General features: G+C 37.2%; 1 long non-coding RNA gene across 1 annotated transcript in view; it reads left to right on the forward strand.

Annotated features, from left to right (window-relative positions):
* LOC310894330 overlaps positions 1-23,764 on the forward strand; it is a 111,478-nt gene that overhangs the window by 42,926 nt on the left and 44,788 nt on the right. The window contains exons 3-4 of the long non-coding RNA XR_014579813.1: positions 10,977-11,083; positions 22,128-22,213. This is a non-coding gene — a long non-coding RNA (uncharacterized lncRNA). The remainder of the gene's footprint in view (positions 1-10,976; positions 11,084-22,127; positions 22,214-23,764) is intronic.

Genomic DNA, 23,764 nt, shown 5'->3' on the forward strand with positions numbered 1-23,764 from the left:
TCAGTCAATATGAAAAAAAGTATAGGCCTACATTATCAGTTGTATCGATTTAGAGAGTGGATTTTTTATTGTTGTTTCTTTTTCAAACTTACTTTCAGCTGTGATCACCGTTGTTATTCTGATTTTCATCTTGGTGTTCACCACAGAATTTCTTACCATAATAAACCCTGATTTTCAACAAGCACCTGAAATGTATCAAAGTATGCCTTCTTGAAAGGCATGGAGGACTTGTGTGGAAATCTCTTGTTGGCCAGTGCCTTCTGTGTTGGGTCTACCTTAAAAATACGTGTAAAAATACTTGTAAAGCAGCATAGAACACAATGCGTATTTAATTGATCTAAAGTGTCAGGTATTACCAAGTCCAAATTAAAGTAATCAAGGATCAATTATTACTGACTGTATTTAATGTAGATTGAAACAAAGTTGAATAAAATAGTGAGACATTGTACATTGGAATGAACCCATTCGGCATTCTGATGGAGGCAGTGAATCATTGTACAAATATACTGAGGTTTTGGGATCACATGCATTAACAGAAAAAAAAGGAAAATGCCTTTCTGAAAATTTAGGTGTCTATTTTTTTCCTCTATTGCTATCCCAATCTTTCTGTTAGGAAAAACTTTTCTGTTGAGCACTTTGGTCTCTTATTTTATACCAAAGAGGGAGATTATACCAGCATCATCTCTTTAATTTTATTTAGCATGCTGATGTATAAATCTGCTGATGTTTGGCTGTGATCTCCCTCTGTCTTGCATTAATTTGTTATTTTTTCTTATATAATTTCTGGTTTGTCATTTGTGATCACTGTAAAAATATGAAAGCATCATTATAACTAAAATGAGAAGTAAGCCAAATAGTTTAAAACAAAAACAGTTTTATACCATTATAAAGTTTTGAGATTAGAAAATGAGGTAGTACTAATGGTTGTTAAAGAAACATAAAATTGGAAGCAGCTCCATTCAATGTCTGCAACTAGAAGGTAGTGTTTATGGGGGAACAACTGCCCCTCATTCTACTTCCTTTCATTTTGCTTCTCCTTTCCTTCATCCTTGCAAGGTAAAAGAGATTACAAGTTCTCATATAACCAATAAAATCATGATAACATAATATTTCTGAAATATTTTTTCCAGTAATTGGAATATATTGATATCAAAGATACCTAGTGTGGGTAAAAACATGATACTTATTTATATTGTTTCTCTGTCAATATCCACACAATTCTGAAGCTCTAATGATGAAATCTATTTCGCACTCATTTATTTCAGCTTAGATTTAAGCTCATGAAATTCTCTTAATAAATCAGAGTTTTAAAAATATGAATCCTAACTAGGCTCCCACATCATTTCAAAAGATCCTCAGGCCTCTGACATATCCATATTTTTACAGCAGGCAGTAGCAAAGATATCTCTAAAGGAAAGAACAAAATAAAAACCACAACCCTTCAACCTCCAAATCCAGACAGTGGCATTTCATAACACAATCTGAATCTGACTGTCTACACAGAATTAAAATTGAGCATCCACCATCAGATACATAGCCAACAACTCAAAATACATCTGGGAGGCTTTTCAACTTCATTCACATTACCCTTTACTATGTATTGGACTGGTACTCTATGAGTAGTTTCAAGAGATATGAGCTTGAAAAAAATTTAAACTATAAATAAATTTTTGACCTTTAGTGTACATACCAGGAGTTAAAAGAGGAAGTTTACCAGAGATATTGAATAAAGATCATCCCACAAGTTTTCACATCCCAAAACCAAACTATCAAAACATATTTCTGTCTTTTCTGGAGAAATAGCCTCTGTTGTTTTGTACTTTCTCTGAAGCAGGTTGAACTACTGTAACTGCATATAATACACTAAATAAGTGCACTGTAATATAACGCACATCTTGAAATAGTTGTGATAGTACTTAAAAAAAAAAAAAGATTTGTGTATCCTTTTCTGTGAGATTTTCTGTGATTATAAGTGACTGTGGTAGAATGGAGATTGGTAAATGATATTTCTTATGGAAGTTAAAAAAGATTGCTACCCAAGATAAAAATCTTAATCCTTGCTTAGACATCCAAAAATGTTTTGATATTTTAGGAGTAACGCTTTCAGTGGGCAAGGGAGATGGAAGCTGCTGGGTAACCAGCAGTGTTGATTATGAGTCTGCCAGGGTTAGCAGCTCAACACAAAATGTAGGTGTTTAACTTCAGACATCAATCAAAGCTAAAAAAGACTATCTTCTGCTTTCCCTTAATTCCCAAATACAGTGAACTCAATTGTTTTTTGCAAGTCAAGTTGGTCAAGAGACTAAAGTCTTTTTTCTCCTTCTGTTTACTTTAATCAAACTATTAACCTTGCAAAAATATTCAGCTTTCTGAGTTTTTTTTTGTTTGTTTGTCTGTTTTTTAGAGTGGTTTTTGGTGCCTTGGCTTTGAAACATGGATGATCAGACCCAGCTTCTCTCAGGCTGCTAGGTTTTCTAACTCACCGTGCTGGAAAACACACCAATCTTGGGAAATCAAGCTAATGTCTCTCAGCTGTGCAGAAAAAGTGTGAACAGCTCTGTCAAATGAGCTACCCCCATCTCCTTTTTTCCAGGCAGCATCTTATACTCGAGCAGTCACTTCACATTTGCCATTTGAGCAGTTGTGATATAACTGCTGTTTTATTGCCTATAGGAGAGTTCCTGTAAGGAATCAGAAGCTGGTCTTTCAGCTACCCTGGCCAAAAAAGGTTTTAGTCACAGGACTCTATTACTGGTGAATGAGTAAGGAGTCCTGACAGGATAACAAGAGAATATGAACACACAGCTCTGGCCTAAAGGTTGCTAATTGACCAAGTGGTAATACGAGGGGATGTATTTTCCAGCCTTGGAACTCTTTACCCCCAGATAAGTATATTAAATGCCATCGGTTAACCCTTTGAGTGCAATGACCCAGTGCTGCTAGGGACATGTCTGATGTGATAGACCCTTACGGTTCTGAATCAGTGGTGACATATAGAGTACAGTCGTAGGTCCAGGTCAGTGTTTCTTTATTGGATGCAAAGATGTCTCTGGGCATTTAAAAGGTTAAACAGTAAATTTTAAGCATGCAGCTACAGTGGCTTAAACACACATTGAAAAAATTCAATAAAAGAAAAGAGCAGTCAGGAAAGAAATTAGAACATTAATAAGGCAAAGAAAAATAAATCTCAGGGATTTTACCTTGGAATTGAGTAGATAATTTTTTTTTTTTACTTATTTTATTGGATTTTTTCTCTTTTCTCCAGATTGTTTCCTTAGCAGTAAATATGCTTTCTGAGATATCTTCAGCTTAGTTTCTTCCCATACCCATGTTCTTCTCATATCACAGGTATTACTAAATTTATAGAAAAGTATTAAAGCTGTTAGGTGAAGTGGGGATGAATTTATGAATAACAAGTTAGAGTTCATAAAAAATTTCCAGTCCTGTAAGGTTTTTTTTGTTTTGTTTGTTTGTTTTCCTGTGGCACCTTTCATTTCATTTCATTTCCAGGCAGAGTATTTCTGTTGTCAAGATGATTTATTTTTAATCAGTGCTTTTCTTTTGGTTAGTAAATAAATAAATAAAATGTAAGGATCTACATCAATCTATGTGTCAAAATTGTCCATTCTGGGAGGGAAGTACTTAGAAAGCAGCAACTCACAAGCTACATTGTCTAGTCTCAGATGTGGGGTGTGTTACACAGGCTTAATCAAAACACACAATCCCCATCTGAACTATTCCAGAGAGCCATGTGGTGGGTCTTTGGGTAAAGCCTGAGAGCAGAGCTAGAAGGCAAAGATTCTCCTGAGATTTGCGGTCATGAGACATCGTAGGCTTTACGTGCTACCTTTGAGCATGAAGGGCTGATACAGTAATGAACATGGCATTCTTTTAAAAGAGAAACACCAAAAACTGTGGGGGAGAGAGGAAGAGACTGAAGATGTGATTAGGTAACTGCATTACATGGCAATGCGCATCAGCAGATGTGTAATGTATAGTGTATTTAAACTTCCCATTGAAAAAATCCTTCTTTCAAAGCACCAATCACTTTGTTGATCACATTGCACTGTATTAACTCAGGCTGGAACAACCTGATTCTCTGCATCCACCCTTGTTTCCAGCATCCCCGCTGTATGACTGCATACAGCCTGAGCTGCCTCAGCCTGAGCTGAGCCTTTCTACACATACTAAGTGGCAATCTGGCAGGTGATATTCTAGGAGAGGTCCCTCGGTTATGTGCCACCTGCGTGCACTGCAGGCTTATATATGTGCTTGGACTCAAACTAAAAGACAGCATGAACCTGAAGTTTTCTCCTCTCTGCACAGCTGACAAGTTTGGATTTGAGGTCTTGCCCAAATCCTGGAGGGTCTGTACTGTCCAGTTTGCTGCCTGTGTTCTTTTTGGTGTCTTGTAGTCTTATCCACGCTTATAAGAAGTTTTAGCCTACCCGGAAACAGCAGAGGAGCATGGCAGCTGGGGATCCATATCTGAGTGCCCACCAACTGCAGCTCAGTTGCCGCCACTATTTATTGTGTAGATGTATGCCCGTCTCCCACAAAATGCAGTACAGGTATCAAATAAAAACTGAATGGCTCACCTTCGAGGCAATAGCTCTCCTTGTGTTTCACTGCCTCTCTTGCTTACAGGATCCCACCTTACAAGTGTACATTGATGAGATACATGGTTTCCTGCCATGCTGTTGATTTCTGTAGTTGGCTTGGAGACATTCTAATAATGAAAATTAATAAAAGCATTATATTAGTGTACATGTTAATTATAACCTCTTAAAAAGGTACATCTCATGTCTTTAGAATACTAATAATTAATATGCATATTGATACAGTCTTTCAATTCTTCATATTAAAGATATCACTGCTTTAATTGTAACTGAAGCAACTTATAGGGTGGGTATTTTCTAGGAGGAATAAAAATATTCCCCTTTAGAAATGCAAGTTTTTAAACAGAACCAATCATAGGTTTGTCTTGCATACTCTGAACTCCAGAGCTACTTGCCATCTGTGTTCTGCCTTCCCCAGTGTAATGCACTACCAAGGTCCCTTTCTTCCATGAGGCATCAGAGCAGGCCAGTCGGAAGTCATACTTTTTATATTTGTTTTAATTGGTTTTGGTTTCTGCATTATAATAAATTTAATCAGATTATGGTCACTTGACCCCCAGGGGCTCAAGTCTAATTTGCTCCTACTGCCTGGTCATTGGTTAACTAGATCTAGACATGAACCATTCCTGGCAGGGTTCCCTACACATTAGTTTAAGAAGCCATCATTTTTGTATCCGTCACCCTTGCCTTCATTCAATCACACCTCTAAGGTTTCCCAATTATACAAGAGGTAGAAATTCCTCCTATCAATTTCCTCTTTCCTGTGTATGCCATCTTTATCCCATCATGCAGTAAACATCATTCTGAACTCCCTTGTTTCTCCTGGGGGTAGTGAGGTGTGCGTTCATGCACGTACCAGCAAAATTTGCGTGCACGTACTGACTATAACTTGCTCTAACTACAGAGCTCTTTATCCATTGCTCCTTTTAAATTTATTAACACAAACTCAAGACTATACATCAAGCAGACAAACCAAGAACATTCAGATCTGTTTTTTACATCTCTCTTTTAGCCTAATTTTCTGAGGAAACAACACAGGCAGTTTCCCAGGAAATATGTGTATGTGTTTGTCTCCCTTCCCTGAACCTGTTGACCAGCTTCAACCAAAACTGACAGAGGTCTCAAAACATAAAATTCACCTTGCATGAAACAAGTCATCTGGGGAGTGTGAAAGACTATCAGCGATCTACAAGTCAAAGACTGCATTGTGAACGCAATTAAGATCAGATCCCAGATAATGCGTACAGGGGGAGGCTATTAAAAAGACCTAATATAGAATAAGCTTTAATTACAGATAAAACTCAATACAAAGACAAATCAGGAGATATTAGTTCTACTTTACATGAAACTACCCATTACTTATTTTTTTGTATAAGTAACTCACCTTAATATTCCAAATAAAGCTGTGTGGGTGATCAGTAAACGGTATAATCCTCAGCTTTACCGTACACTTCTTTACATGGAAAGTAACATAAAGATGACCTAAAATGTGAAAGAGTATTTCCTCTGCTCTTTTACCCTTCCTTGTTAAGAACATTGTACTAGAAGGAGACATTTGACTACCGGGCCCAGTTCCTGCTAACAGTGGAGATCACACCATGTAATCCTTTTAAGGAACTGGCCAAGCTCCACATAGGGAAAGACGGTGTTACCTGCCATGCATCTTGCTCCTCACTGGGCACACTTGATGCATTGCAAGGTCTAGTTGATAAAATGAGAAAACACTACTTAGGAAGGCTAAAGCCTTACTTTAGCAACTCTATTTAGTAAGGCTTTGAAATGTTTGATTCTTATTTACTGGTAATGTCTATTTAGCCCAAATGTTTAAGATGGAAGTTTGCTCTGTAATGTTTTCCGCACTTCATCACTTCATTTCAGGGCTGAAGTTCAGTCACAGAAAATGATTAACGAGCCTGCAGTTGCAGGGATAGTAGCGATACTCCCAAGGCACAAAACAAGCACTCAAAAAATTTAGAACTCTGTATGTATGGATAATGTAGAGATTTGAAAATACAGCAGAGGTGGTAAGAATAAGGGGGAGGAAAAGAGTTCATGGTCACCTCACACGTAGTATGATAAAACTACCTTTGCTTAATTCTTTGCTTGTTCCTGAATCACTGTATCCAGAAAAAGAAGTCCAAATTTTAAAAAACATTTCTTATTTTCATCACTTCTTTTTTAAGTTTTTGTGTGTCACACAAGTTTAATTTTTCTGATGTATTTTAATGCTTCCTCAACCAAACGTAATTAGCAAGCATGAGGTCCTTTGTTCTTTTGTTTTCTTTTCCCATTGAGCAAACAGTTGAAGAAAACATTCCTGTTTCTCTTAGAGTGGTCTGATTCCATTGCCTTAATTGGTGTTGTTCCTAATTTAAGAGTGTTAATGTGCTTATTTTCTGATGGAGTTTATAATAGATCTTTACAAAGTAATTGCCATTTTTCACTGTAATTAATATGTCTCATTCTGTAATCAGAAGATAACTTTTCTGTCCTACTACTTCACTCACTGTGAAACCTTTCATACTGTTCTCTCTCTTTTCAGATGTCTCCCCTTGCTAATTATAAATCTACTAAACTTTTTGGATTTTGTTACCTCTTCCATGTATCTCTTCTCAATTTCTCTTATTACTTTGCCCAATTTTTTCCTGATTTTCCAGTATTTAATAAACTCATTTTCAGGCATACACTACAGAAAACTGGCATTATATTCTGGTCAGCTTGTATAATCATCAAATCACAGCAGTTATGTTTCCTTGAACAAGTAAAAAGTAAAAAAAATTTTACACACAAAATCAACTGAATCCAAAATCACCATTTTTCAGTAGAAGGATGGAGTAGTCCATATGAGGAAATTCAAAATGGAGAGAAACACTAAAATCTTGCCAGGAAGCTTTCAGAAGCCTTGGGTTTCATAACATATAAGAGAAGACAAAAGACTCCTGTACTTTTTTTTTTTATCTTGTGGTACAGAATGCAAAAGGGCTTTCAAAGCAATAAGATCTCTTAAGATTGCATGGCATGAAACATGGTTGTTGTAACTGCCATGCCCCTATAAAGTATGAATCTAAAATCCAGAACTCAAAAAATGGAAAGTAGCTCTCAGAAAACGTCTGCAGTGTTAGACATCTATCAAATTTGGGGCAGATTGAGTAAGCTGGTACCTTTCCAGTTCATTTGTGAGTTTGTTCATAGCTAAACAATGAACATAGAGAAAGGAAATCGCAGACAGAGATGGTTTAATTTTCTTCATTATTAAAATAATATAAATAATAATTTTTCTATATGTAATTTCAGTTCAATGGCCATGACGTGTGTGGAAGTGTTTGGTAGTTGCCAGTATCCTACTTTCCTCAAGGAACTCCACAGTTGCTTTGAGCTGTTATCAAAGAATATTTAACAAGCTGATGAATGCTATTGTAAGGCTCAGCTTTAACCTTTACTTTCATTTTCAGATGTAAACTATTCATTTGTGCAGTGAAATCACTCTTAGCTGTATGAGGTACTAACAATCTAACACTCTTAGGCCTGCTCATTCATTGAGTATTCCATTCAAAGCCAAAGAAGAACAATAAGTAAACTCGGAGGAGAACCGTGAGGATGTGAGGGGTTATTTAATCACTAGGCCCAATCTCATAAGCCCCCACACATGTTTTGATTCTTAAACATGCAGATAGACATATAGTGCTATCATTTGCAGGATTCACCAAATAACAGCATTTGTCAATACACCTTTTCTGTGACTCTCAATTATTTGAGAAGTGAATAAAAGTACGTTGGGTGTATTAGCAATGTATCTCTCTTCCTTGAGCTTTATCAAGAGTTATCACGCATTATAGTTTGGTGACAGTGCTAGAAAAAAGTGAAGACAGAACTGACCTCTCATAGCATTTTTGTGACCATGGGGCTCACACAAGCAGCTTGGCATCTGCCGGCACATCTTTAGCGAGTTGGCAGCCCCAGCGCCCTTTGCAGGTTGCAATCAAACCTGCCTTCTACAGCAGCCTCTTTCTGGCTGATTAAGTTTAATGTAATTTTAATTAAAAACCACAGTGTCAAAGGGTTTAGCTGCTCGAGAAATGAGCACAGATTGTGGCACAGTGGCAGCAGTCACTTGGAAAATGGAAATGCATCCTGACAATATTGTGTAGGGGCCAGATAAACAAAGCTGCAGCTACTGTACCTTGCAAAAAGCTGAGAGACCATCATTGCAAGGAACCTTATTCAAAAATAAAGTATAGAGCAGTTCTGCTTCTTGTCTTTTAGCAATCGTAAAGTGCTTCTCAGCAACTGAGTAGAAATAATAACTGCCGAGGATTAATTTCAGCCTTTTCTCCCTATTTTTACAGTTGTTCAGGGAGATATAGAAATGTAGATTTGATATTTCAGTCCTTATTTATTTTAAACAGCAAAGATTTGCTTCATGCAATAGACTAATACAACTTTTCTCCTTAGGCTATAAAGAAAAAAAATCCTGAGACCAGAGGTTTTACCAACGCTGAAAGCAGGTTCCATTTTAGGGAGTGTTTTGCTTTTATCTGTTTCCAGCTTTTCTTGTCCCTTGAAGCAGATCACAAGGAGATTTTAATACTTTACATACTGCAGATATTGAGCAACATTTGGAGAATGACCAAAAAAATCACTCCACTGACAAAAGGTTACATCATATCTGCAAGATTTAATTTCACTAGGTCCCAGTATACATAGATATTGTTAATAATGGTTTCCCAAAGAAGTATCTCTGTAATATTTTATTTTCTTGGTTGCCATATATTTCAGTAAAGAAAATTACTTTGGAGTTATTAAACACCCTTGTCTTGGCAGAAGTTGCTCGTTTTTAAACCTGTCCTTTGAATGCATGTATTTGTGAAATGAAGGTTTGATCCAAAGTCCACTGAGATCAGTGGAAAATCCCCAGTGACTTAGGCTTTGGATCAGGTCCTGAGAAGTATACAAATAAATAGGTAGGTATTACAGTAAGATTATTCACAGGAATTCCTTTCAGCAAGAAGCCTTTTTATTGTTCGTAAATGCTACTGATGCTCCGGGGCCAGAACCCCAGGAGAATTCCACCTAGTGACGTCAATTCTGTAGAGGAGAACTTCCTCTGTCCCCTTTTAGGTTTGTGGGACATCTTCGAACAGATGGAGCCTATATAGGTGGGATGGGTTCCATCTGAACAGAAGGGTCACAAATGCACCGACTGAGAGGATAGACAGAGCTATGGGGGAGAGTTTAAAGGAGTGGACAGGGGGATGGGAAGTCTGTACAGAATCCAGCAGAGAGGAAGAAGCATCTAAAATAAGCAGATGGGTAGACAAGGGGAAATAATATTAAGCACTGAGATATGTAACACACCTGCAGAAAAGAAGAAAAGGTTGAGAGAGAAAAGCAGAAGACAGAACTTCTGTTGCAATACAATTAGAAGTCATAGAAGAGACTTGTTTAAGTGACACTCCTAAGAGATGTAACAAAGAAAGTCTTTTTTAAAAATAGTAATCTTGCAAGAGAAGGGTTCCCCTGAGCATCACATGGTTGATGCTCGCACTAGAATGTATTTGCAAGCATTGAAATTGCTTTGCTACATAGGGGACAATGCGCTCAGTGAAGGCCTGAATAACTGAACTAAATAAATAAAAACTAAAATAAATAACTAAAAAAAACCTAAACTAAATAACTAAACCTCATAAACTAAAATTTACTGAAAAGTAAAGCATCTTGGACATGAACATATGAAGGTATTATGTATTCTTTGCTTATGAAGAGGAGAACAGTGAGGGAAATAAAGGAAACAGGGAAACAGAAGGAAACCAAAAGAACATCACATCACAAAATCTGAAATTCAGACCGCCCTAGAACTAACAGGCCAGGGAAGGACAGAAAAAGATAACCGAGTATAACCAGATGATAGGAGATAACTAGCAAAGTTTAAAAGAAAAACAAGAATAGAACTGCATCAGTACAACTAAAGACAAGTTTCACTTCCAGTTATGCTGACACTGGATCTAGATGGATAAGGTTTTTGAATATAGCTCCATTGACCAATACATTTAGATACTGGCTTAAAGAGGACTTTCTCTCACCCTTAGCCTGGCTACACTGTTATCTGAACCAAAATTTAGGTAAACATAACCAGCTTTTATTTAGTAGTGGTTATGGTGTGATGATAAGATTAACTTTTTAGTATAATTTCATCAAATAGAACCCTTCTTTCATAAAGCAACCAAAAATCTCAGGCTATGTCAAATTAAGAAGTGCTACCATCCACTATACCTCCTATCGCTTTATGAAAAAATATGCAATATATTGGTTTTTAAATAAATACTTTTAGTCCAACACATTTATAACTTGTAATTACAGATAATTCTGAGCTACTAAAAACTCAATCAAGTCCAAATTTCACACCTGGCCTTATAACGGATGAGAGCGAAACCCCACAGCAGAGCACAGCCAACCATATAAGAAAGGTAAGATATCTTCAATTATTTGTAACACATTGCTATGTACATAAGAACCTTCTCCTCATGGTTGTTATCTCAGAAATCCTTGGAGTGCCAGAACCACTCAGCTTTGCGTCTCAGTTCTCTCTGTGCTTGTGAACAAGGTTCTAAGGATATTCCATATGGAAACATGCAAGTGGTGCTTTTATGATCACCAAGGGAAGATGTTTCCCTGAAGCCTTTATATGTTTTCAGGAAAAATCTGAGCATCTGCCCGGAGCCCATTTGCATCATATATGCAGTTCACCTCTACAACAGAACCTGACTATGAATCTAAAGGAAAATGCCCAAAGGGTTACACTGCACAATAGCAGGGTATATACAGCATTTCATTGCCATGCATATAATCCTTTTTATTTATGAATCAAAACTTAGATACATATCCATAATTGTACAAATAGCTAGTTATATGTAATGAAGCAATGCCCTAATTAATACCTTAGTGATAATAGGTATTTTAGAACTTGTGAAAAGTCAGAATATTTGACTTTGAAAATATACTGAAGAGAAATGCTATTATTGCCTCATTACAAATGCTAGGGTTAAAAAACAGAGGGTAATTAATATCTTTCTTCATCCAGTTATAATGGCTAAACAAATGCAAGATGTAACTATTAATAGGGGTTCCACAGGAGATTAGTTGTGGAGCTTCCTTTCTGTTTTTCTACAACAATAAGTTCATAGGATACTGAAAAAGTGCTTATTTTATACCATTTTTTCAGCCCTTCTAAATTAAATAAAATCCATTCCACATGGCAAAAGAGCCCTCAGGCATAATTCTACATACTACTTGTTTGCAGTATTAAATATTCAGTATTTTTCCTTTTAAAAGCATATTTTTACAATTGTAATAAACTTCCTTGCTAAATCATATTTGGGTTTGCATTTAACCTTGTTTGTTTTCCACGCTGTCAAAACTATGCTTTTCATGCACATCACTCTTTCCAATATGTAAAAGACTGAGATGATTTGGAAGGAATTTTTGGAGTAGCATTTTCTTACTGTATTGAGTTCACATGTATTTTTTTTTTTTATAAAATATAGAAAAGTGAATAAATGGGTGTATTAGTCCAAGCAGTTCCTTGAGTCTGATGTTCTCATGAGCATTCGCATTCACAGTTCTACTTGGCTGTTAGTTGCCTATTTAGTTCAGTCTGATCTATACATTTCATACGTTCTCAGTTGACTGACAATGTCTCCAGTTTTCATATTGGAATCAAACATAGACATTTAGAAGTGTAAAAAACTTTAAATCCTAACATTAGGACAATACAGTGACAACTTAATATGGATTCCTAAGTTTTTGAGTCATACTTGATCTTTATTTATGGGCACAGTGGCTAATTTCAGTAAGGATGTTATGGATCAGTTTGCCTTCTGATTTCCTCTAATTATCTCTCAGTTATCATACTAGTGGGACTTTTAGAAGTAGTCAGTAATGTACTAATTATATCTTTGAATCAAAAGACTGCTAAACAAATATATAACTTGGTTATAATTCCACTTCTGCTTATTAGGAGGCTGATATATTCTATCCACAGTTAGGATAAGAAAAGATTTAAGCAGTGCAGCTCTACTATCCTTTTCAAGGATACAAGTACTGAATTTTAAAGGTTTAATGTACATCAGAATGGATTCATGGTACAGCATAAAATATATTGTGAACTCCCAGATTACCTCATTGCCAAATTTCAGTTTCCAAATACAAAGTAGGTAAACAGCAGAACTCTTCAATAAAGCTTTTTCAATACTGGTAAGGCTACTTTACTTTCCCCTTAGAATTTCTTAATAAATCCTACCATTAGTCTACTGAATCAGAAATTATATTTTCTCATTAACTAATTATTCATTTAATAATACTGAGTTCCAACTGTCAGGATACAGCAATGGCCAGGCACTGCAGGCCAGCAAAGCAGGGGCCACTCCAGCCAGGCCCTATCCCTCTGCCCCCACCAATGGAACCAGGCAGACCCAGAGACAACGGCCAGGTCAAGTGCTGAGATCACTGAGCAAGTTCATGATAAGGCAGGTCTGAGGTCTGTGTGGGAGCCTGGAGTCTATAAAAGACAGGCAAAATGCAGAGAGCATGGAGAAGTTTCATCACGTAGTGAAAGAATAGATATTTCTGATCAAACATCAGCCTGAGCAGGAAGAGATGGCTGCTGCTGCAATGGATTGAAGAAGTCTAAGGGCAGGAGAATCACCTGTAGAATCATCTTGTAGATACAACAAGAAATGAGAAGGCAATGCTGCTCACTACAATGCTGGCATGCAGATGCAACCTTGCATGGTGTTTTAATAACCTAGGTATTAATAACTTGCAGCAATAATCACCTTACACTATTCTGGCTACTGAGTATATAATATTATTGATTTTCCTGTATTGGTTTGTTTGTAAAACACATTTTGAATGTTGTTGAGTGGTACAATTATCCTTTCTCAGAAAAGAAAAACACTCTGGCATGTCACCCTCAGAAGACTGTTGACCTGTGGGCTTCTATGCATCTGCAGCAAGGAGTGGGAAATAGTGTCATCCCAGAAGAAAACAAACACAGAGATTTGAATCTTTCTTCAGTATTGGCTTACTTTGAGGTTGTTATCAATTCATTTTCATAATGAAAAATCATAAAAATAATGAAAGACATTAACATCTTTATAAATACATAAAGCCAAACTCTCATTCACAAGTTCATATCTATTTTAACTTCCTGACCACAAAGGAAGTTGTACAGAGGATAAATTGGTACATTTTCTTATTTGATGAACATGCCTTTTTGTTCAGTTCTTCTTTTAGAGTAAAATATCAACATCTGGAAGTGGAATTCTCTAAAAGCGTAGAATTTCATTATACTAGCAAGCATTAAACAAGGTCAATTCTGTATAAAATAAAGAAAAACCCTCTCCGAGGATCTTATATCAGAATTCTGATCTGCAGTGTTGGCTCTTACGCCATCCAGTTCAATTCATCCATCTCCTGCCATGATCTTGATGTGCTCTGAAATTTCACCAAAGTATAGCTGGTCGCAAATTTCACACTTACCACTTCAGACAAGTGAAAGGTCAAGGGCTTACAACAGTTGTGCAGCTCCTTTTCAGTACCACAAAGCACAGACAGGCATGGAAGTGACTGCAGGTCAGATCAGCTGTAATTTATACTAACTATACTGAGTCTATACAGATATATCTGACTACCCCCAAACAGCAGAATATGTATGTTTGGACATTTATCACTTGTCTTGCTTCTGAAGGCCCCATTAGAGCTGGCAACACAGGAATTTATTTATTTATTTTTAATACTACTTCATTTTCAGGAATCTAACAGTGTAAGACTACTGTTTATTATTTTAACCTTTGTAAGTCACAGAACTGAATTATGGCTGCTCCCTATAGTGACCAAGATAGTGAGCAAAAGCAAACTTAACATTGATGACGTAGCTTTCAGTCCTGAATAAAAAAAAAAATAGCAACTGAACGTAACAATATTTTAAATATATAACTTTCTAAGGTGTACGTCTTTTACAGTTTAGCTTTGTCCTACAAAGGCCTCAGTTAAAGATTCACGACCAATCTCAGCCAAAAATAAATGAAGACCTCTTTGTCCTGAAAAAAATCCCATTGGTCTCCTTTATGAATATGAACTGAAATAGTTCATTTTCCGATTTTGAAATGTCATGTTTCTAAATTGATGTCATGTTTTAAAAGGAATTTAAATATGTGATGATCATAGAAAAAGATTGTAAAAAAAAAACCCTTTTGGAGTATAACCACACTATGTTTTATTTTTTAGAATTGATGCTCAAGTTAAACAACTGATTTTCTTCCTCACATTGTTTACCCAACAGCATATTTCAGCACATCCGTTCATTCCTGATTAACAGAGTCTGTTTCGTTTTTCATTACTGGTGGCTGATTAGAATTATATTATATATACTGTTATTCTAGCAAAGATTATTCTGTTTATGCAAGCCGTTCTGTAGTCCTTATTATCAGACTATAAAATATATAGAAGTTCTTTGGAATAGCTTTTAATCATACAATATAGCAAGAAGCTAATTTTTACGTATGCCATGCAAAAAGCACTTCAGTTCTTTGTTAAATGACAACAAATCAGTCTTGCATATCCAAAGTAGCTCTGTTTACAGGTATTGATGGTACCTTTAGCTTCTATTGCCACATTCTGGTAAAAAAGTTTTGGAGTCAGTGAGAGTTATTGTCTTAGTAGGCACTACATCCAGTCTGTCCAATGCGTAATACTTCAAAAGTTTGTTCAAACAAAATATATGTATTTTCTCTTGGAAAAGAAAAATATTCTGAGATTTATTCAAGCATGACGGTGGCATAGGCTATATCACAGTACTTTTGGACTGTTGCAGTACAAATCAATAGTAATGAATCTTGTCCTATTATGTCTTCAGATGTACCAGATGGAATATAAAAGCTCACTTACCATGTATTGAACACATAACTGGAATAGCTGGTGGAATAGATACTAACAGAAAGCAAGCAGAAGCCATCACCAAAAGTAAATCACAATTGGCTACTTATCTGATGTTGACCTTTGGAATTAAAGGAGGACAGGATCTTTTGAGCATATCTGCCCATCTATCACTTCAAAATGCTGACATTAGTACATGTATGAAAACACCTCCTAAAAGAAAAGAGCAAAAATTTGCCTCAGGTTGTTGCTCCACTCAGTGAGAACTTAACTGAACTTCAAATTGTGAAATAACAAATCTAACAGAAATTAGAAGGTTTTTTTCTTTACCTCCCAGTGTGTGCAGTAAATTAAAGTCAAACACCAACAATTGGCAGCTGGCATTTCGGACTGTGAGGTGTTAGACATCTGGTCCCATAAAATAAAATATTTGATTTGTCTTAAGTATCTAAGTTAGCAGATTACTAACACACATGAAGATTTTGCTTTCAGGAATACCTTTTTGTTGCAATTCCATCAAGAGTTTACATACCGTTTACTATACATTTGTCTTTGCTAAGTCAGATAAGGAAGTTCAGAATAAAAGTTGTCTTCAGAAACTCCCATATGTTTTTGAGTAACAGTTGCTGTAGCACGAGCCAAGTGGCACACTCAGCTTTATATAACACTGCCTACATTGTGTTTTCTGTTACAGGGTTTCTTTCACTCATTCCCTTCTCTGTGATGAATATGCTGGTCCCATCATTTAGAATATCCAAAGGAATTTCATTTTTCATGAAATCACATTGCTAATGATTTCTGCAGTAGTCCTGATGTCTCACGACATTAAAAGCTTATTTTTAAAAGTTTACTGCTGCTAATTCTGGCTTTAGCAACCAGATAATTTGAAGATACTACTGCTCTATCTATCCTTCAGTATGACACCGAAATGGTTGAATACCACCTTTTAATTGACAAGATGATATCTGAAATCTGCTAATAGCCTTCAATATTGCTCTGTTCTGAACAAACCATTTGCCTGAGAATGTTTCATCACTAGGTGATAAAACTAAAGCCAACCACCCAAAATGAGACTTCAAATAGCAGCAACTTCTTCTTTGGCATAATTCATCAGTGCTCCATGTTTCTGTTCATCTTGCTTGGGGATTTTGATGTTCTCAGGAGAACATCAGTGGTACCCTTGTTTTCTAACACTGAGGCTTTACCACAGAGAACAGTAAGGGCTTCTTACCATTCCTTTTCACTGTTTGAGATTCTCTTGAAAGTAAAGGCTTACGTGCTCAGGTTCTTGCACGTTATGCCCTATGGGCACTGAAACATATTCCAAGACAGTGCTGTTCTCTTAGGCTCTTATGCTTATTAGCATGAAGTCATCCAATCCTAACCAGGATTTTTTCTGCTGGTGTGCATTACCAGTCAATAAAAAGCACCTCATGCATTTTGCACATGCAGAGGAACACAGTACTTTAAGTTCATTGTGAGCAACAGAAATGTGTATATTTCAGTGGCAGTGGAAAAAAAATCTATAAGTAAATCCCAACTTAAATCCCTTCACAAATAAGTTTCCTGTAATTTACAACTATAGATATCCAAGAAGGGAAGGAGGGAAGGAGGGAGGGAAGGAGGGAGGGAGGGAGGGAAGGAGGGAAGGAGGGAAGGAGGGAAGGAGGGAAGGAGGGAAGGAAGGAAGGAAGGAAGGAAGGAAGGAAGGAAGGAAGGAAGGAAGGAAGGAAGGAAGGAAGGAAGGAAGGAAGGAAGGAAGGAAGGAAGGAAAGGAAAAAGAAGAAAGAAAGAAGATAGTCTTACATCACAGAAGACATCACGAAATCAAAAGGACTCCAAGGGAGAAATCACCAAGTCTGTTAATACTAATGACGGTTCCCCATTTAGGGGACTATCACATAATACAACATGGCAGAATACAAGAAGGCACTGCAGAGTGACTATGATGTAAAAACCATTTGATTCCTCTGTTTGCATGATCAGTAAAAGCTGCAGACTGGAAGGGTAGATGAGAAATAGACATGACCAGACAGAAGCAGTTGTAAGACTTGGACTCACACACTAGGGCAGGATTCAGCTGTCTAAATGCAACTACTTTCCATTTGAGCTGCCCTAGAGTATCCAAGACATCCACACATATGATCTTTGCTAAAAGGCTTTAAAACAGGTATGTCAGGTTATAGTGATGACAGGTTGCAGATAAGTGAGGGAACAGAAGTTGGGGCAGTAAATATATGGGACAGGGTGATGGGAGCAAGAGAGCCCTCAGGACGGAGAAGACAGGTTAAAAGAAAGTTTGCCTCAAGTGCTTGTGCACAAATGCACGCAGGCCGGGAAGCAACAGGAGGAGCTACAGCTCCGTCTGCGAGTGCAGAACTAAGAAATCAGAATAACTGAGATGGGGTGGGGTAGTTCATGTGGCTGGAACTCTGTGTTGTTAGGCAAGGCAGGCAAGGTAGACAAGGAAGGTGGGTGTTATCTACGTGAGGGAGCAGCAAGGATATACGGAGCTCTTTTAGGGAACAGAAGACAGCCAGGCTGAGGGCTTGTGGGTTATTATCAGAGGAGAGGCCTCTGACCAGTATTAGGAAATGGATGAAGTCTTCTTTAAGCAACTCAAGAGACTCACCAGATCCAAAGTCTGGTTCTTATGGATTAGTAACCTAGCATTGGAAGGTTCTGCTGAAAAGGACCTGGGGATCCCGGTCACTTAGCACAAGTCAGTAGTGTGCCCTGTGCATACTGGGATGTATCAACAGCAGCATAGCCAGTAGGTCAAAGACAGCTATTATTCCCCCCTGTTGCTATGTGTCAGAATGCATCTGGAATGCTGCCTTCAGTTTTGGGCCCCCCATTACAAGAAAGGCACTGATAAACTTGAGCATGTCTAGCAGAGGACCACCAAGATGATCAAGAGGCTGGAGCACGTGGCCTGTCAGGAGACCCTGAGAGAACAGGGCATCTTTGGAAAGCAGGATTTTTTAGAGAAGGTGTGAAGGGACGTAACAGCAGCTTTCAGATACTTAAGAGAGGGGTACCAGGAAGGCACAGCCAATTTCTTTATTGAGGAGCACAGTGGGAGAACAAGAGCTGTAAATAGAAATGCTGTAAGTTATAGGTGGAAATAAAGAAAAAAAAATCCGCTATGGGCATAATTAAGCATTAGAACAAGGGCCCAAATAAACCATGGAATCTCCATCCTTGGAGGTTTTCAAGACTCAGCTGAACAAAGCCTGGAGTAACCAGTGTTGGTGTTGACCTTCCTTCATGCAGAGTGTTGGAGTAGAGACCTCTTAAGGATCCTCCACAATAGTAATTATGTAATTCTGTTATATATAGGACATACATGGTGCAGAAACCACAAGAGACTCTAACTCTTCTGGAATGACGGATGGAAGTCACATGCAAAACCCAAGGGCACCTCAAATGGCTTTAAAGGCTTGTGTTTAGGCAACTGAAAGCCGGCTTGACTTTGCAAAGTGTTGAGGAGACACATCTGTCTTCTCAAGTGCAGTATATGCAGAGGAGTATATACTTGCCTCTTCTTTTCCATCTCTCGTTAGCTGTTGTACCATTTTGGAATTCATTTCAAGAAAGTTTATCATCACGGTCTTTTGACCAGATGGATAGACATTTCTGGCAACTCCTAACAAGTAAAAATCTCTTTCCAAAATGCCACTCAAACTAAGGCTCATGTTTCAAGGTTGAATCAGCACATTCTTGATGGATTTCATATTCATACTGTAACAGACACCACTGAAGCTAAAAATAGGGACAGGAGTAAAATAGATTTTAAGATGCTCAATAAAATAAATAGTAATTAAGTAGTAATTAAATATGGTCTGACTGAAAATATTATTGTGGACACTACACAACTAAATCTTTATTCTACTTTAATTTAAAATTAATGGGACTGTTTCATATGCCACTATATTAAGGGTGTATCTGATACAGCTTCACTGCCACAGGCCTTGTGAAGGCTGAGATTTTGTGTTCACACATATACTAGTGAGATGGGTTATTTCTTTCAAATGATTTTTGTCTTTTATGAAAGCTTAAGAGAAATAAGACGCAGAACAGGGATTTTTTAACTTCACCAACTTAACACAGCTCAGAGCAGGCCCAAGTTTTGTTTCCACTATCTATATATTATGCTGTAGTGTTGCCTATCAAGTTCAAGCCGAGCAGAAGGAAAGGATGAATTTGCATATCCATTTCCATTCAAGTTATGGACTTTTAAATCCACGTTGCTTGTGTCTATAGACTAATGAATGCACCATTATGGAAGAAGCTTAATATGTCACTGCACTTGGCATGCCCAGGTTTTTGCTCGGCATATAATATTTTGAGAGCCATTTTTTTCAAGCATAGCGTAATAGGCTTTAACTTTGCTAAGCTTTTCTGCCAGGCCTCCAGTGCCCTGCTGTTCTATTATATTGAACTTGTAAGCAGGACGCTCTGCCAGGCTCACCCAGATTACTGCTGCAATAAGGGCCCTGCTGAGTGACTAGTGTCATGATAAGTGCTAGGGAGGGAGTTCACCATCTTGGCATACTGTTCTCATCTTATTAAATTCAGCTTTGTGGAAGCAGGGAGTCTGCCTCTCGGCCTCACTGGCTCTGGCTCAGTCCAACTGCTACTGTCAGACAATATGAAAATAGGAACCACCACAGCTAATGGCAGGTGCTGCACCACCACAGCTGAGGGAAAAAAAGAGAGCTTTCTCTCACTCTCTCTCTCTCTTTTCATTTTATAGGTACTTGACAGGATTGATTTGAAAACATTTAGCTTTTTAATATTATTATAGCTCTCCTACCCGCAGATACTTGCTGAGTCACTGTTTTTTTTGAACACATTTATTCCGTTCACTTTGCACAGACTCTTTTGTTCTTGTTTACCTACATTAGGGAAATGCATTGTAGCAAACAAGCCCTTGGAACAGGACTGATGCCATCCAGATTTGGTGAAGGATGGTATTCTAAGGATCCAATCCTGACATCCCTATTCAGGCAAAACTGGGTGTTTACCAAGGAAAAATTCCCAAATTCCAGTCCTGGGTTTGCAGTGGGGATGAAGCAAATTAGCCATTCAAGCCCCCCAGAACTCAGTGGCACCTGCTTCCTGAATTCTCATATATTGTTTTAAGATCTAAGTTCTGGGTGGAGGATTCAAGCAGGTGATCCTTTGCAGAACCCCAAAATGACCAGCTGTGCTCTGAGTGAAAGCTGCACTGCTGAATGCAGCAGGAAAACTGCAACATTCACAGAGAGGAGAGAGAGAAGAGGGGACTGACTATGTGTTTGCAAGCCACCCCTATGGAGAGGGTGAGAATAAAAAAACACTAATTTTATGGTATGAATTTGCACAGGATTAAGGTATGGCTCTGTTCTGAATATTAGTTTCTAAAAGAATATGTGCCCTTTATTTTTGAGCCTAAGACTCTTCTCAGCTAAGAATAAAAAAGCCCTTCCCAAGGGCTTGAGGAAGGCTAGGTAAATTACTTCTGCACTTGCTGGTATCTCAGCACTTCCAGAGTCTTCCTTGACATCAGCAAATACGTTGTTTCTCACTGTTCAATGGTAAACTTTCAAAGGACCCGATTATTGTCACTTCAGCATTTTGTAAATTGGACGTGATCAACACATGCAGTGTAACCTTTCTGACGGAAATATTGATGTGGTCCAGCTACAGAAGTCACTGTATAGCAAAACCAAGTTGGGATCAATAGAAAACCCAGATTTTCAAACGTGTTTATGGCAGGAGTTGCTAAGTCTGGCAGGTTGCAGTTCAGCAGCACACTTGTTGGCCGTGTCAGTCTTCATAAGAGTGACAGGTTTGATTAAGCTCTTTGAGAGAGGCTGATGTAAAAATTCAGACAAAATCAGATCTTTCTGCCAATTTGCAATATCACATTCACAATCTATTCCAGACTCATCAAAGGTAAGGAATAAAGGACTTAACATTTTAATCCCCCCTGAGAAAATGAATAAGGAAATTATGTTTCCAAAAACTGTGATTTAAAAAAAAAAAAAAAAAAAAACAAGAGTGGAGAACTATTAGTGAAGCTGACTATCATGAATATTGTGTCACAGACATTTCAGATCCCAGGCAATTCACATGCAGGGGAATTCTTGTCAAAATTCAAGGGCAAATGAAAGGATAAATGAAATCTGTCTGGTAAAGTTCATTAGTTGGACAAATCCAATTTGTATATACCTGTTCTTCATTTCTGTATCACATTCATGAGGCTGTCATTTGCAAAGGCTTTAAAATGTTCCTTCTAAGCTATGCTTTTTTTTTTTTTTTTTTTTTTACTTTGTGTGTATATGTTTGCTTTTGTGTTGTTTTGTTTTGTTTTTCTTAAATCTCTTTTTATCCTGATTTACTGTGATGGTATTGAGGAGAGGGGTGAAGGTGAGGGTGAGGGGTTGGTTAGGGTAGGGTTGCTTTTTTTTGTTTTTTTTTCTGGTCAATATATGGTTTACAGAGAGCAAATTGCCAAGAAAAACATGATTGATTTTGAAGAGATTTTAACTTTAACTTTTCTCTTTTTACCTACCTCTTTCTCTATAGACTTAAAAAGTTTACCTAAAGCTCAGAGCAGCTGACAAATGGGTTACAGTGGAATGGTTGCTGGAAACCAGAAGTGTAACCAAGGGGTAAGTAAAGAAAGCTAACAATATCAAATGAAGTTCTGCATTATGTGAAATTGTTTTTATTTTTATTTGCTTTAAGAAAACACAAAGATCCCAGGCTTATATCTTTGTCACTGAATCCAGGCTTGGAATCAATAAATGGGGGGATGATTGTGGCATGATTCAGAAAACATTTTATGAGGAGTGCATGGAATCTACTCCAACCTAGAGCTGACACTGATGTCTAGCCCTTGTGCCTGCAAACATGGAACAAAAAAGGTTGTAATTTCAGTGGTTTAATGGGAGTTGCTCCTTCTGTCAGATTCTGAGGGATTAAATGGCCTTGGGATGTGATTGCAACAGACGTCTCTTTGCAAGGAAGGACATCAAATCAAGATTCAGTTGTTTCTGATTTTTCGTCATTTTTTTATGGAAGAGGAATGCCCCTGAGGTATTCTAACTGTACAGCAAAATTGTAACAGGATAGCAGAGCTGAAAATAGGGTTTTCTGGAGTAAATCTGGATCTTGAAACTTGATTCCATCTCCAGTGACTCTGCTGTTGAAAAGTCTAATACTTTTAAATTGTGTAAATCAGATGGGCAAGACATCCTGAATGGAGGCAGGCTTAAAAAAAGTTTTCGCACTATTTTTTTCATTGGTTGCATTGGTTGCAAGAGTAACATAGAGTGCATTACCAAAGACAAGAGCACTGTACCGTTGCATTTCAGGTATCTTTTGTCCTGGTTAGCTGACAACCTCTTTTTACAAAAGACATTTGTCAAGCACAACAGGCATGCACTAATTGTATAAGCCTAGGAATGCCTGTGTTATGTTGGGAAAAATAACATAAAAATGGAAAAAATGGACCAATCATTTAGTTATTTTAATAAATCAAATTACTTGTGTTAGGTTTTCTATGTATGTATATATATTTCTAATTATATGAAAACAGCATTTTTTGGACATAGCACTTTGGAGACAAATATACTCTTACAGTATTTGTAACAGAAAAACTGAATCATTATGCTAGCATACGAGATTGAGAGAAAAAAAAAAAAAAAGAATCTATTTTCACTGTCCAAGTTGAATGAAATGTGAAAAATAAACAAACAGCACAGATGGTGGAACAGTTTAAATTTTTAATACTCTTCCAGTGTTAATTATTTCCGATGTTTATAAGAGCATCATAGCAACATATATTAAAATGTTATTTCATTCTAAAAAACAGCAACAACAAAACAACAACAACAACAAAACCTTTAAGCAGATGAGCAATTCACAATTTTCAGCAAAGTCATATTTAAAAAATATTTTTGGAACATAATCAGTTCAAATTTTCCTGGATAAATATTAAACAGTCTGCTCAAATTCTTCATTTTTGGCAGGATCTTATTTCTGTGTACTGTGGGTAACGTATCTGAAAACTTACAGTTTTGTATGCTCATTTCTTTTATTAATTTGCAATGAAATTGCATTTCCAGAAATGCAAGAGTAGACAAGCAAAACTTGAATTTTCAGTAACTCCCGTCATTGTTTTTCAGTATTCTCACAAACCACACAAATTTTGGAGAGAA

The sequence above is a fragment of the Anser anser genome (assembly GCF_964211835.1).
Source record: "Anser anser genome assembly, chromosome: 2".
NCBI classification, from domain to species: Eukaryota; Metazoa; Chordata; class Aves; order Anseriformes; family Anatidae; genus Anser; species Anser anser.